The following is a 7,655-nucleotide window of genomic DNA, read 5'->3' on the forward strand; positions in this document are numbered from 1 at the left end:
GCTTATATTGTTTTCATTTTGCTCGACCGACCGGCTCTTTCTTCTTACTCTGTCCAACCAGGTCGGGGCCTTCCGACGGGCTGTTGTTTATTGTTTGGTCCGACGGACGGGCTTTCTTCTTACTCCCCCATCCAACCAGGTCTTGTTTTTGTTTTTGTTTTGTGGTTTGGTCCTGGGGTATTTTTCGGTCGGAGCCGTCCGACCAGCTGATGCTCTTTATATGTATATATGTGTATATATATATATATATATATATATATATATATATATATATATATATATATATATATATATAGTGTGTGTGATCAGTAAGAAAGAAGCTGTCATTTGACTCTGTGACACATTTTAAACCCTGCAAATTTCCATATCAGTGAGAAATTCAGTGCAATATTTTTATTTGTGCAGTCATCAGGAACTCAAGCTAAGGCTTATCTGGGATTGGAACCCTGGACCTCTCATACCGTAAGTGAGAAGCATACCCCCTAGACCAACAAGCCACATATACAGCTGTGCATACCTGCAATTCTGTGCCGCTCAGACCTAAACTTGGACCATTCAAACTGTTGATGTGGAATCTTAGAATTCTGCATTTCATCTGATCCAACAGCACCCCTAGTGGAGCATTTTATATGGCCACAGGGCTGTGTTCTAGATATGATAATAAATCCTAAAATGTTCTCAGCTTCACCAGAAAACATATGACATATTTTGCTGTATGTATGCTATATAGTTGGTATGGAACAGCTGACTTCTTGTTTATAATCCACACCAGTGACAATCAAGACCACAAGCATTTTGTTTTCTAATTGTCTGACTTAACCTCCCATTCCCAATAACACAAAATCCCAGAGGGTTTCTTTAGAGTTGACTTTTATTCACTTGGACTCAATTGTGGACTAATTAGAACGTGGTGGTCAAATGTCAGTACAGTTACAGGTATACAGTTGATTTGTTTTTGGTATCATTTTCAAATATGTTGTGTTTTTTGTCTTGACTAGATTACTTTGTACCAGCTACTGGTAATCTGACTAGATATGACAAGATTGGTGCAACTTTTCTCCCAGATGTGTTGGAAAACCCAACAACTTAAGGTTTTCATGAGATATCAATTGTTATTTTTAGATTTCTGTGAGCTTCAGAGGTTGAAGTGAGAGCTCGTCCGGGATTTGAACCCGGGACCTCTCGCACCCTAAGCAAGAATCATACCCCTAGACCAACGAGCCACATATGAAGTCATTCACATCTATAATTCCATGCAGCGAAGTGCTGCAATTGAACTGTTGTCACTGTGGTGACAGCTGTATATGGTCCCTTTATATGAACCTCCACACTTCATATGTCTGTGTAGATTTTCAGTCATCCATGGTAGTCCCCTTATCTTCAGCAGAAATCAACTGGACTTCTTGCTTAGATTCTCTCATCCAAGAGGCTTCTTCACTTGTAACTGTCTGATGAGGAGTTACAGATTTTTAAAGTAGCTTCAGTTCTTCAGTTCACATGCCTCAAGGCCCATGAATGATCAAGGACTCATGTACTTCAAGGTGGGAATGTTTGTGAATCCAGGTGGTCCAACAATAACGACAGCAATCATGGTGGTGGATCTGCCAGTTTACAACAGACATGAATCTGCCATGTCAAGAGTGACTCAATATGTCAATGATAGTGAAACTTTGTGGAGATAGACCTTATCGCTGCATTATAAATGCTTTATAAATGGTGTTGTTGACCTCGCCGTCTGTTTAGAGACGGCTGTTGACGTAGTTTCTCTGATGTCCGTGGTGTGCAGGTGAAGGAGAAACGTTCGTGACACTGACTTTCTTTATAAGTTTTTTTTACTAAAAGAAAGTACAGCATCAGTACAGACAGAAGGTGTCCGGAAGGAGCCCGCCGATTGATTCCTTGCTGAACAATGGCCAGCGATCAGTTTTTATAGGTTTTCAACATATAGGGGGGTCGCAACATATGGTTCTCTGTTGCCTACCATATAAGGAGGCAGGGAGCGTCGTCAACCAACCCCCAAACTCTACAGCTCCTGAAGAGTCCCTAAATCACCGTCTTGGACAGAAGAACAATTATAAGGACTCCTCCAACACATTCCGTTCTACTAGGCCACATCTGTTTCACTCGGATACCAACTCCTATCAGATACTAGAAAAGGGAAAACAGATTCTATTCTACTAACTTATTAAGTAATACATGTCTCAGATCAGATACTACACTGTTCCAACTTGATATAGATGACTTCCGTCACTGCTCGCTCAAACCATCTGTCCTCTCTGCGGTCTGAGTTCATGTCTCTGCCGAGTGCCGTGATAAACCTATGTACAAAAGGCAGTCATTCATCACTTAATTTTAATCATACATACTGAAGTAGCAAGTCCAAATATACAAGTACAGTACAAAAAAGGGTATGTAGTGATGAGTGGTGTAATTACTACAATCTGAAGAAAAACATATAAATTATTATTGTCTTTTTGTTGACCAAGTGTTTCTTATGTTGCTATTTAAGTGTTATTATAGATAAACTATTGCGATATCAGAGGTAGATGCAGCACAGAAGAACATCTTTTGTTGTATGTATGGTATTCTGTAGTCGGTATGGAACAGCTGATTTTTTGTTGATACTCCAGTAGCATTTTGTGTTTGGGTTCTCTGTCTGCACAACTGTCCAGTTCCAACAAACACAAAATCACAGGAATCTCAGGAATTTTCAGAGGATTTCTTTAGATTTGACTCAAATGTTCAATTAGACTCAAGCAAGGATAGTATACAGTTACAGGTTATAGGTGTGTATGGGTACGCAGCTGACTTCTTGTTGGTGACAGGTTCAGATGGGTTCTGACTTTTGTGTACATTCTAATGTGTGAGTGTGAAGTGTAATGTTGCATTTTAAATCCCTGCAAATTTCTGTTTTCCTCAGAAATGAAATTTAAAATTTGCATTTGTGCAACACATCGCGGGTTTTACTTTAAGCCAGGAGCTGGTGAAAGTTTCTCAATGCAAGCTACTGAGAAAATGGCTACCTATGACAAGGTTTGTGCCACTTTTGTCACAACTGTGATTAAACTCTACAGGCCATGAATGTAGCTTCTTTTTTCCTCTTTATTGTTTTTGCTCTCTTTGCAGTGTTTACTTAAGTCTCACATACAGTGTGTCTGACAGGGTGCGATGAATAAGATTGACTTGAAATTATTAGAATAAAGAAAACTGGACTTCTGGTTATGGCGGCATAGTGGAATGCAGCAGTAGACGGTGACTCCATACCAGTCGGTTGCAAAACTAAATAATACTCGAGATATTAAGACTTCAGAGGCTGTGTTTCATCACAATGAAAGGAGCAAAGACAAACAGAGGACAAAAAAGTGCACAGAGAGCAGGGAATATAACGCAACCGTCGTTACAGCCCTTACCCGACTCAGATGACTCAGAGGCGGAAGAAAATGGCGACACGACGAAGCTAACTCAGTAAACTCAAGCTGGTGACATACTTCAAGAATTAACGTCGGTTACCAAAAACCTGCGGGAATTCAAACGCGAGATGCAAAATACTCTTAAAGATTTTCAAGCCGACCTCAGAAGAGACGTAAGAGAAGAGTTAACTACATTCAAAGAGGATATTAGCCAGAAGCTAACCGAAACTGCCACTACACTACAGGCCCAAGGCGAGGCTATCAGCGCAGCTGAAACACGCATATCAGACCTGGAAGCCAGCGATCCGGTGGCGAAAGACGCCCTCCTGTTGCTTCTTAATCAACATAGTAAGATGCAAGAAAAACTGACCGACTTGGAGAATAGATCCAGAAGAAACAACATACGGCTCTACGGGGTACCAGAAAATAAGGCCCTTCAATGATGGATTTTGTCAACAATCTGCTCACCACCAAACTCTCCCTGCCAGACGGAATCAAATTAGAGATCCAGAGAGCACACAAAGCACTAGTCGCAAAACCCGACCCAAACTCACCACCCAGGTCTGTTATCGTGAACTTTCTACGATTCAAAATCAAAGAGATGGTGCTAAAGTCAGCATGGAAAAAGAAGGTGTGTGTGGGTGAAAAACAGATTTTTTTGATCACGACTACTCGAATGAAGTAACGATAAAGCGCCGAGCCTATAAAGAAATCAAGAAGGCTTTAAAGGAAAAAGGAATATGTTTCCAGACCCTTCTCGCAAGAATCCGCATCCACTGGAGCAGTGGGACTCGGACCTACGAGAGTGCCCAGGAGGCAGCACTCGCCCTGGGGGCACACGGAATAGAAGTGGAGACTCCGAGGGTCGCATCGGATATGAACGTGGAGGAATGTATCCGGAAAGCGTTTCCATGGCAACGCGTAGCTTCCAGAGATGACGGAAACCAGACGGCATCACAAGCAAGAGAGAGACTGCAGGAGTTCAGGAGAGAAACACAGCGCTGATGAAACAGATCAGTGACCATGCAGGACTGAATCTAAAAGAACTAGTAGTAGAGGTGATGGAGGTGACTGGGGTGAAAGACACTCAAGGACATTGTGCAGCAAAGATACATTTTCAGTTTTGATTAACATAAGAGCAAAGTAATACTCCCCCCCCTTTTTTTAAATATATAATGCATTTAGTTTTAAGATACAAGATTTGCATTTCTTCTTAATTTATTCTCTGCCTCCTTTTTATAGACCCCCTCTAAAATATAGCCCTCTCTAACATTATAAAACTGCTTGGTCACTACTAAGAATACAGGAATTGCATCCGACTGTTTGGATTACATTTATAGCAATGTTGGACATGTCTAGGAGGAATGGAAGATATTACTCCACCCCTGGGGGGGCCCATCCCTTGGGGAAGGAATATCCCCCCACCCACCAACAGGGACTCAAAGGGAATAATGTTTTCCCTACTCACGGAAGAGACTGTTCTTGTTCATATTTCTGTTGGGACATTGTTCTGTCCCTTTTGTTTCTGTTCTGAAGACCTACATACATCTGCAATAATAACTGAAGGTAGTACAGTACACGGGGAGGTCTTAAGTTACTTTACATCATAGGACAAATGGTGAAAACAGTTACTCTGAATGTTAACGGGATTCTTAAACCGGCTAAGAGGAATAAAATTTTAACTAAATTACAGAGCGAAAAAATAGATATAGCTTTTCTACAAGAGACACATCTCACAGAAATAGAACATAACAGACTTAAAAGGAAAGGTTTTAAGCATGTGTTCTCATCCTCGAATAGATCAAAACACAACAGGCATTTGGGTTCTGTAAAGCGTCTTGAGACGAGTTGACTGTAATTGACGCTATATAAATAAATAAAATTGAATTGAATTGAATTGAACAGAGGGGTGGCCATTTTGATTTCAGGGAACATTGTTTATGAACATCTAACACAAATAACAAACAAGGAAGGTACTTTTATTTTGATAAAGGGCAAGATTGATGGTGTTTTAATAACGCTGTTTAATGTATATGCACCACCAGGGTCAGGTTGGGAACTCTATCAACAAATATTTGACAAAATAATGATGGAATCAGAGGGAATAACAATTTGTGGAGGAGACTTTAATTTAACTTTAAACCCAAACATGGACTCCTCTGGTATAAGAACGCACAAACCCAATAATGCTGCTAGAAAAATACGCACTTTAATGGCAGAGTTAGATATAATTGATGTATGGAGAGAAAATAATTTGTTAACTAAGGACTATACTTACTTCTCCTCCCCACATTCAACATACTCAAGAATCGACTATTTCCTGATGTTCAAGAAGGATAAACAGTGGGTGGAAAAATGTCAAATAGGATGTATGGATGTATCAGACCACTGCCCAGTTTATTTGTCAGTAAACATAGGAACTAGACGGAAAGAAACACTCTGGAAACTGAACTCCAGTATCTTAAATAAAGACACGGCAGAACATTTAACAAACGAAATAAAGGAATATCTAAAATGTAATGATAACGGAGAGGTGTCACCGACTGTGCTTTGAGACGCATGTAAGCAGGGGCGTATTTAGTCATTTGGGGGCCCAAGGCAAATCCAGTCATTGGGGCCCTTGACATCCTCGTACTGCACTGACAATAGTTTTATTCTCACTTCAACACGTCTTTAGTGTGGCAGCAGCAGCAGGTTCAGCCTGGATGAAGTTGTATGTTACGTTTCTAAAAAAAAAAAGATACCACAAAAGATAACAAGATCAATTATGAGAACAAAAATTTTACCAGCATAATTTCATCAAATTCACCTTTTGTATTTCCGTCCTCCCTACTTTCTCTGTGATGGTTTTGTCTCCTTTTTTCTTTGTGATGTTTTCTTCTCTCCCTCTTTCTCGCTCTCCCTTCTTTCTCTGTGATGTTTTTGTCTCCCTTTTCCCTTCTCTTTCTCCCTTCTTTCTCTCTGACGGTTTTGTCTTACTTTTTCTTGGTGATGTTTTCTTCTCTCCCTCTTTCTTGCTCTCCCTTCTTTCTCTGTGATGTTTTTGTCTCCATTTTTCCTTCTCTTTCTCCCTTCTTTCTCTGATGTTTTTTCTCCCTTTTTCTTTCTTTCTCCCTTCTTTCTCTGTGATAGTTTTGTCTTCCTTTTTTCTTTGTGATGTTTTGTTCTTTCCCTCTTTCCTTCTCTTTCTCCCCTTTTCTCTGTGATGGTTTTGTCTCTTTTGTCTTTGTGATGTTTTCTTCTCTCCCTTCTTTCTCTGATGTTTTTGTCTCCATTTTTCCTTCTCTTACTCCCTTCTTTCTCTGTGATGGTTTTGTCTTTTTCTTTGTGATGTTTTCTTCTCTCCCTCTTTCTTGCTCTCCCTTCTTTCTCTGTGATGGTTTTGTCTCCTTTTTTCTTTGTGATGTTTTCTTCTCTCCCTCTTTCTTGCTCTCCCTTCTTTCTCTCTGATGTTTTTGTCTCCCTTTTTCCTTCTCTTTCTCTGTGATAGTTTTGTCTTCTTTTTTCTTTGTGATGTTTTGTTCTTTCCCTCTTTCCTTCTTTCTCCCCTTTTCTCTGTGATGGTTTTGTCTCCCTTTTGTCTTTGTGATGTTTTCTTCTCTCCCTTTTCTTAAAATTATTACTAAAATTTAACCTTTCGAGTCTTTGCCTCAGCAAACTTTGTAATGAGTAGCTCCATATCCAGTGACTTTCTGACTTCCTGCTCAATGGAGAGTACTGCAAGTGCTGACAGCCTGTCCTGGGACATAGTTGACCTCAGGTAGGTTTTAATCATTTTTAGTTTTGAAAAACTTCTCTCACCTGAAGCCACTGTGGCAGGGAGAGTGAGAAGAAGTCTGAGAGCGATGCTGAGATTTGGATATACGTCAAGTTGTAATTACAACTATCTGACAGCCTAAGTTTCTAGTTGCATAACCGTTTTCATATATTTCCCCATGTCCAGTGAATAATATTTTCCACTAAACAAAGATTTTGAATCAACTAAATATTGTGAAATGGAGGGGATAATTATCTAAGAACTATCTCAATACTATTGCTGTGATTGAAAATAACATTAATCAACATTTAATATAGTTTACCATCTCGACCGATTTAATACTCACATCTTCATGAAAAGAATCCCTTGCTTCACTCGCCACATCTCCTCGGCTGACACTGACAGCAGAGCTGCTACTGACAGCAGCATCTAGCTCTGGCTGTTGCAGAGAATCCCCACTCGGTGTCACCGTGAAAAAGGTTGATACC

The 7,655-nt window shown here is 40.1% G+C and overlaps 1 non-coding gene across 1 annotated transcript; it reads right to left on the reverse strand.

The window, feature by feature from the left end:
- Window positions 1-1,151: 1,151 nt before the first annotated feature.
- On the reverse strand, window positions 1,152-1,223 carry trnap-agg (transfer RNA proline (anticodon AGG)). The gene has a single exon. It is a non-coding gene; the product is annotated as a tRNA-Pro (tRNA).
- Between the last annotated feature and the right edge of the window lie 6,432 nt (window positions 1,224-7,655).

The sequence above is a fragment of the Acanthochromis polyacanthus genome, chromosome 7 (assembly GCF_021347895.1).
Source record: "Acanthochromis polyacanthus isolate Apoly-LR-REF ecotype Palm Island chromosome 7, KAUST_Apoly_ChrSc, whole genome shotgun sequence".
NCBI classification, from domain to species: Eukaryota; Metazoa; Chordata; class Actinopteri; family Pomacentridae; genus Acanthochromis; species Acanthochromis polyacanthus.